Below are 6000 nucleotides of genomic sequence, written 5' to 3' on the forward strand. Positions count from 1 at the left end.
TATCGAATGATTGATGGACTATCATAACCGATATAAATTCCAACCTTTCTTTGAGGTCCCATTTTCTTTCGTTGCGGTGGTGCAATAGGCACATACACCATACATCCAAAAATTCTCAGATGAGAAATGTCTGGTTCTTTACCAAATGCAAGCTGCAATGGGGAGTATTTATGATATGCACTTGGTCTGATGCGAATTAATGAAGCAGCGTGTAAAATTGCATGTCCCCATATAGAAATAGGGAGCTTTGTTTTCATAATCATTGGTCTAGCAATCATTTGCAGACGTTTAATCAATGATTCAGCCAATCCATTCTGTGTATGTACATGAGCAACAGGATGCTCAACAATGATTCCCATAGACATAGAATAATCATTGAAAGTTTGGGAAGTAAATTCACCAGCATTATCAAGTCTAATTTTCTTGATTGTATAATCGGGAAATTGATTCCTCAATTTTATTATTTGAGCAAGTAATCTTGCAAATGCAACATTTCGAGTTGATAATAAACATACATGTGACCATCTGCTGGAGGCATCAATCAATACCATAAAGTATCTGAATGGTCCACATGGTGGATGGATTGCTCCACAAATATCACCCTGAATACGTTCAAGAAACATTGGTGATTCAGTTTGGATTTTGACTGGTGATGGTCTTATAATAAGTTTTCCAAGAGAACATGCTTTACATTGAAACTTATTATTCTGAAAGATCTTCTGGTCTTTCAGTGGATGACCATGTGTATTTTCTATAATTTTTCGCATCACTGTTGAACCAGGATGTCCCAATCGATCATGCCAATTGGTTAATATCGAAGAATTATCAACTACCATGTTTGATTCAATGAGACTTATATGTGTATAATGCAATCCAGTAGGGAGCATTGGTAGTTTTTCAATCACATATTTCTTTCCCGATTTATATGTGATAAGACACATATATTTCTCATTCCCTTCATTCATTGTTTGAGTATCATACCCATGGGAATATATATCATTAAAACTCAACAAATTTCTTTTCGATTGTGGTGAATATAAAGCATCATTGATCAAAAATTTTGTACCATTAGGTAACAAAAATTGTGCTTTACCACATCCTTTAATCAAGTCTACAGGACCTGATATTGTATTCACCGTTGTTTTTGTTGGTTTTAGTTCCAAGAAATATCTTTTATCTCGGAGGATAGTGTGCGTTGTACCACTATCGGGTATGCAAACTTCAGCTTTGCTCATAGCATTTTTCATATTTGAACTTCAAAAAAATATGCAATGAAATAAATTACTTGCAATATATATTTAAATATAACACAAATCATAATTATACAATAAAACATTATTCTATGAATACATGAAAAATATATTATTGTACATTTATATTCTACCATTATATTGTTCATTTTCAGAGAAATCGTTGAGAAAATCTGCAGCATCAATATTGTTCATTTCTATCCCACCAACATATTGATCATTTCCAGAGAAATCATTCATAAAATCACCAGCATCAAAATGAGTTGAATCACTCAAACGGTCACTGCGTTCAGTGAAGTTGGTCTCCTTTTCTTTCCTCTTTAATGATTCTTTATAAAGTTTACAAAGGTGCTCAGGGGCTCGACAAACTTTGGACCAATGTCCTGGAGTACCACATCTGTAACAAGAACTTTCATATCTTTTTGAGTGCTTCTCATTAACACTTGTATTCTCATTATGCCTTTTCTGTGGATGGTTTGGGACGTTCTTTTGAGATGAGTTATAAAAATAACTATCTCGATTATTTTCAAAACCACGGCCTTGACCACGACCACGGCCAATTCCACGTCCACGTCCACGTCCACGTCCACGTCCACGACCTCGACCTCGACCAAAACCTTGTCTTTGAATTTGATTTTGGTTTCCAGGTTTAAATTCATTTTTACTTACAGCATTTACTTCTGGAAATGCTGTTGATCCAGTGGGTCGGGACTGATGATTTCTCATTAATAGCTCGTTGTTTTTTTCCGCCACAAGAAGACAGGCGATGAGTTCAGAATATCTCGCGAATCCACGTACTCTATATTGTTGCTGTAGAGTAATATTTGATGCATGAAACGTGGAAAATGTTTTTTCAAGCATCTCAGATTCTGTGACCTCATGTCCACAAAATTTTAATTGCGAGATTATTCTATACATCGCCGAATTGTAATCACTGACTTTTTTAAAGTCTTGGAATCTCAATGTATTTCATTCATCCCGGGCGGTCGGAAGTATAACTTCTCTTATATGTTCGAATCTTTCTTTTAATCCCTTCCACAGAGCCATGGGATTTTTTTCAGTCAGATATTCACATTTCAATCCATCGTCGAGATGTCGACGCAAAAATATCATGGCTCTTGCCTTTTCTTGTGACGTGCATATGCCATTTTTTTTAATGGTCTCGCTTAGACCCAATGACTCAAGATGCATTTCTACATCTAGAGTCCATGGCATATAATTCTTTCCCGTGATGTCGAGCGCAACAAATTCGAGCTTTGTTAAATTTGACATGGTGGTACTAAAAAAAATTACGATGCATTTTATTAGTTAATAATTATTGCAATACAAAGTAACGGATAAACAACAAGTACAAGTATTTGTAAAAATAAAGAAAACGCACGAGGAGGATATTCTCCGATAAATACAAGACTCGTGAGTATGACAACCAAAATAATTAAAAATATCCTTGAGAAAGCCATCTTCTTTTTTCTTCGAAAAATTTGATGATGAATAATTTTTAGAGAATAAGAGAAAGTTGGAGTGATGGAATGTGTTTGTGAGATCATATTTATAGGGCAAAAACTAGCCGTTTTTTACCATTTATGACCGTTGGGGTACAAAAAAAAAATAAAAGTATGTATTTGTATAATTTTATGGCAATAATATGATATATATAATATTAGACATGTTTAAATAATTATGTATATCATATCATAATATTATAATGAGTGTCATAATTTATTTTGTTTAAAAACCTTATAGGCTTTTATACTTGTCGTATCTCTTACAGGGAGTGTGGGATGTCGTCTTAACATCCTCCCAGGATTTATAACAAGTTTATGAAAAATTTATTTTTATTATTTCTAATAATAACATTATATTGTATATTAAATAAATACACAATAAATAAATAACAGTAAAATAAATATAATTATTTTTGTTACCTTTTTCTTCTGTTTGGAGCTTGGAAAAGTATGTAGGACTTTTAGAGCTTCGTGCTGATAACGTGTTGTGAAAAAGTAAAAATTTATGGTAAAAAGTAAAAATCTAAAACTCTCAAAATTTACCAAACTACACACTTTATAATATTTTTCTCTCTACTCAATTGTGATTTTCTTCACAAATGAGAGATCTATTTATAGGAAATTTTTACAAATAATCCAAAAATAAAATACATCATTACCTACATCATCACACACTAATTTTCAATATTTACAACTCTTATTTTCAACATTCAAATATTCAACATTCAAATATTCAATACACACATTTTAAATATTATTTTCCAATAATTAACAATTAGGTTAAGTAATTATTTAATTATGGGCTTGGACTTGGTGTTGCTACCCAATTACAAAGACCAATTAGATAAATCCCTTCTCTATAATACGTAAAACCCTCACCACCAAACCCTGCGCCGCTGCTCACAAAAAGAAAGAAACTGAAGGATAAAAATCATCACCCATCATCGATCGAGTTACGAAGAGAAGCCTACATTATTTAGCATCTATTGATAACTGTAAGTTGGTATTAGTTCTCTTTTGTTCACTTTGCTCATTTTAAAATCAGTATTTAATTGGATTTTAGGTGTACAATATTTAATAAAAATTGGATTAGATGGAATACGTATGATTGTGATTGATAAATCCTTGAAATTTAATTGTAAAGTTTAAGTTTACAGGTTGTCTATTAGAAATCATTGCAATTATGATGTGTTCAAATTTATCTTTTGGGTATTCTAAATCTAGATTCTAGTATTTAATTACCAGTTTATAACCTATTTGGATCATTCTAAATCATATCAAATTCATGTTGTTAAGTATGAATCATACATATATCATGATTTAATGAATAAATATAAACTATTATATTTTAAAACTGTAAACCTTGTAGACATACATTTACGTTACTTATATATATATTTTTAAAATTCATAATTCGACTGTATATTTTAGTTTGAATGATAGAAAAACTATGTTTTGGTTAGTGTAAATTTAATACGAATCATCTAAGTACAATTGTATGTAGTATTATTAAATTAAAGACAACCTATTATTGAAAGATATGGAGTCTTAGATATTAATTGATACTTTGTAAAGCAAATGAATTAGAAATAATATTTTAGGATATGTTAGCTAATGCTTATAACCTTGGTTTATAGATTTTGATACTGCTCAAGATTCTTGATTTAGTATTCACTTTTAAGCTAAAGACCTCAGGTGCGTACACTCATATTCCGACATTATTTCGCAAAAGCTCCACAATAATGAATTTGGATGCATATTGTGGTTATCGATGCTTTATTGTTCCTTATACGTTGGAATTCTGTATTTGTTTCTGTTCTGGTGATATTTTGGATGATATGTATGTCATGTGAGCCATCTCTTGGTTCCTGCGGGTCAAAGTGCTGCATGTGGGATACATGTGAGCCACCTCTTGTTTCCCTATGGTTAAAGTGCTGCATGATGAGGTCTCATTGTGGATGTTGTTCTGTTCGGTCTGTTATGTGAGCCACCTATTGGTTCCTGCGGGTCAAAGTGCTGCATGTGGGGAAACATGTGAGCCACCTCTTGTTTCCCTGTGGTCAAAGTGCTACATGATAGAAATTTTTATCTGGGTTCTGTCATTCTTTTATTATCTCATTCTGTCATCTTACTTACATGTGTATTTATTATTTATTTTTGTGAAAGCTTTTGTCGTTATCCTTGGGATCGAATTAGTGGCTGGATACGGGAGTGTACTGAATAATTTTGATTTCAGGTAATAATCTAGCTGAGAAAGATGAATACGTAGAATATGTAGAAGAGATCATTGAGGATGATGATGACATGGTAGATGTTTCGTAGACTTTGGAGACTTGAATTCTTTCATTTGAGTTCTGTTAGGATTTGTGGATTATTTCCTTTCATATACCTTGGCTAGTTTTTGAAAGACTAATTTATTTACTCATTGATATTATTAGGGGATTGACTCACTGTTTTCTTTTAATAAATAAATTATGATTCTTTTTTTTCACTAGGCCTTATGTTGATTATATGGGTTATCGGTACTCTAAATAAGTCTTGACCTCTACAAATAGTGCGTGGATTTAGGTGTACGAAATCCGGGACTTACAGTCCATGTGAAATAACTCCAGACATCGTGTTGTCCCAGATGTTGGCAACACTGGGTGTGACACGCGAGTCTGTTTTTTTTAACAATATCCGCACACATATGGTATACCAGATGAGAGATTAGGCATACCTCGTACTGCATCGTACTTATACAAGTTCTTCAAGGTTTTGAAGTTTACATGACCGAGTTTTTGAAGCCAAAGGTCGAGTTCACTGATTTGTGCCTGTTTGCACGACAGTTCTTCACCAATTTGGTAGCAATTGTCCGAGGACCTTGTACCTGTCATGATGCATATGTTAGATTCATTAAAAACTTCACACGCATGCTTATTAAACTTATCATGCAAATTATCATCGCATAATTGACTTATGCTTATCAAATTTGAGTTTAGTCCTTTAACATGGAGCACAATGTGGAGCTTTGGTAGTCCTTCGACATTCAAAGTTCCCTTTCCAACAATTTTTCTTTTTGCTCCCCCTCCATAGGTTACTTTGCCACATTTTTGTTCAACATAATCGATGAGATATTCTCTTGACTCTGTCATATGGCGTGAGCTTCCACTATCGAAGTACCAGTAACCTGCAGTGTTGGTTTTTAATGAAGTATAAACAACATTACATTGAATTTTTACCTTTGGTACCCACACCTGCCTTAC

The sequence above is a fragment of the Primulina tabacum genome, chromosome 2 (genome assembly GCF_025594145.1).
Source record: "Primulina tabacum isolate GXHZ01 chromosome 2, ASM2559414v2, whole genome shotgun sequence".
NCBI lineage: Eukaryota > Viridiplantae > Streptophyta > Magnoliopsida > Lamiales > Gesneriaceae > Primulina > Primulina tabacum.